Source organism: Orycteropus afer, unplaced genomic scaffold (genome assembly GCF_000298275.1).
Source record: "Orycteropus afer afer isolate SDZICR_OR568_19922 unplaced genomic scaffold, OryAfe1.0 scaffold00083, whole genome shotgun sequence".
Classification (NCBI taxonomy): Eukaryota; Metazoa; Chordata; class Mammalia; order Tubulidentata; family Orycteropodidae; genus Orycteropus; species Orycteropus afer.
The window spans coordinates 9,751,721-9,754,627 of NW_006921670.1; positions in this window are offsets into that span (position 1 = coordinate 9,751,721).

Below are 2,907 nucleotides of genomic sequence, written 5' to 3' on the forward strand. Positions count from 1 at the left end.
ACCCTGTGGGGCAGTTCCACTCTGTCCTCTAGGGGCGCTGTGAGTCGGAACTGACTTGACAGTAATGGGTTTGGGTTTTTTTGGAGCTCCGTTGGTGGGGAAATTAAGCACACTTTAAATTAAATTAGGAGATTTGTGATCATTAGTTAAGTCCATTATTTTTTTAAGACTTAATATACTGAGTAGGACAGAGTACACAGTGACATGCTCGATAAATATTTGTTAGAATGATGATAATTTTATGAGCCAGTCACACCACATGTAATGTGATTATTTTACTCTAAAACTAATGAAGTGACTGTAGAGGAATAAAGGCTGCTAAAAATAACCTCCAGGCTCCTGGAGATTCAGAGACGGGAGAAGAGGCTCGTGCTGGGTTCCCTCCAAGAGCAGTGGCCGAGGAGAGCTGGTCCCGCGTCTCCTGCCGGTGTCCAAGGGGAGCGTTTTTGACCTTGGCCCAGGTTGACCTGGAGCCTGCAGGCTCGGAAGCCTGGGCTTGTCAGTAGTCTGCGCTGACTGTTTTGGGGGTGGGCCAGCCTTAGCCAAGCTCAGTAGGCCGTTGGATAGAGCTGGAGTGCCCACTTAAAAAGCGTCATCTGACGGCGTTTTGTTGTGGTTGAGAATATAACACCGCCGCACGTACACCACTTCAGCAGTTTCCACATGGACAATTCAGTGACGTGGACTGTGTTTATCGAGTTGTAGAATTCGTATCCTTTTTTGAACTGTTCTTCTTCCATTGACATAAACTCACTGCCCCCTGAGATTCCCGTCTAATCTTTCCAGTTGCTGTTGTCAGTTTGATCCCATATAAACAGATCTTAAAAGAACACAGCGCTCAAGACAGAACTTCTTTATTAGTGAAGGTAAACTACTGTTTGGTAATAAGACTTCAGGGGACGTTTTAGTTCAAGGTGTAAAGATTGTCTCAGAGCACTAGTTTCAGGGGTTCATCCAGCATCTATGGTGCTCATAGAAAGTCTGGAGTCCATAAGAATTTGAAATCCTCCTCCACAGTTTGCCCCCTTTTGATCAAAATTTTCCTACAGTTTTGATCAAAACGTTCAGCAATGGTAGCTGGGCACCAGTCCGTCCTTTGGCTTTCCTGGCGAAGGCGCTGTTGTCCATGGAAGCGATTAGCCATGAATTCCGTTTCCTGGAGTGCCCACTGTGCGGTTTACACGCAGCTGTGTGCCCGGTGTGAGGCTGGGCCCTGGGTCTCTGCCCTTGGCACCTGTGGGGGGACTGGAGCCAAGTGCGCCCCAGAAGCCTGCCTGGTGGAGAAAGGGAGGGGAGAAGGCCATGTGTGGAGACTGGTGGGGCTTGGACCCCGGCTCCACAGACTTAGGGCCCGGGAAGTGCTGCAGTGTTTGGAGCAGAATGAGAACAGGGTCAGGGTTACATCTTACGGTATTCATGCCCGCGGCCTGGGAGGATGGATTCGAGGTGAGGCCATGGTATCCTAGTGGGCTAGTGCTGTTAGGGGTTTGTGTCTCCCAGTTCAGGACACTAGATGTCCAAATAAGGGCACGAGCGGGGGGCGTCTCCCTGCGAGCTGTGGGGGACAGTCCTCGTGTTTTTTCCACGTCTAGTCCTCGGCCCCTTGGAGATCTCGCGTGCGGTAGGTCTGACTTCCTGGCCAGATTCGCCCTTTTATGTCTCAGAAGTGACAGGCTAAGGACACACCCCACTGATACGGCCTCATTAACAAAACACATAAGCCCTCCACCCAAAAGGGATTCTGCCCATGGGTGTAGGGGTGAGGATTCCAGCAGACATCTGTTGGGGACGCGATTCGGTCCATAACAGGCGGGGAGCGGGGACTCTGATGGGGGCTTTGCTAGGGGCTCTTGGAGAGGCTTCTGAGACCCATCAGACCTGGCCTCGTGGTCCTGCTGGGGCCACTGACCTGGGGTGTAACCTGGGCGAGGGCCATAACCTCCATGAACGTCAGTTACCTCCCCTGCCCACTGGAGATGGTGAAGACCTGACCCCTCCAGCTCTGAAAATAACAATTGAGATAAAACATGAAAAGTGCTTAGTTAGCACAGTGCCCGGCTCTGAAAGTGCCTGAAGCCCATTGGATACTATTGTTGCTATTTTCACAATAAATGGAGAAAAGATGGAAGTTGTCAAGGATCTCATTTTACTTGGCTCCACGGTCAGTGCCCATGAAAGTAGCCGTCAAGAGCATCAAGTCAGATGACGTATGGCACTGGGCAGATCTGCTGCCACAGAGTGCTTTAAAATCTTAAAAGGTAAAGGTGTCACTTTGAGGAGGAAGGTGGGTGTGACCCAAGCCATGGTATCTGCAGTAGCCTCATGCATGCAAAGGCTGGACGATGAATAAGGAAGACTGAAGAAGAGTCGACGCCTCAGAATACTGAAGATGCCGTGGACTGCCGGAAGAACCGGCCCGTCTGTCTGAGAAGTACCGCTGGAATGTTCTTTAGAGGCGACAGTGGTGTGACTTGGTCTCACGTATTTTGGACATGTTACCGGGGGGGGGGACCAGTCCCTGGAGAAGGACATCGTACTTGGTAAAGGGTCAGCATGAAAGAGGAGGACGCTCAACGAGACGTGTCAACAGTGGCTCAACAGTGGGCTCCAACGTGGCAGGGATCGGGAGGGTGGCGCAGGCCCGGGCAGTGTTCGTTGTGTTGTGCGTGAGGTCACTGTGAGTTGGAGCTGACTCCACGGCCCCTAGCTAGTTTTCACAGACGAGGCAGTGGGGGGGTGAATCGTGAACCCAGAGTTGATTATATTTGGCCCCCGCTTCTGCGCACTGAATGGTCTGATGGGAGGAGGGCTGTTGGTTTTGAAAGGAAAGGGGAGCGGGGAACAGTCTCCTTCCTCCTCTGGTTGGAAAGGTCTGTGTTCGCACAGTGCTCACCGCTTACAAATCGA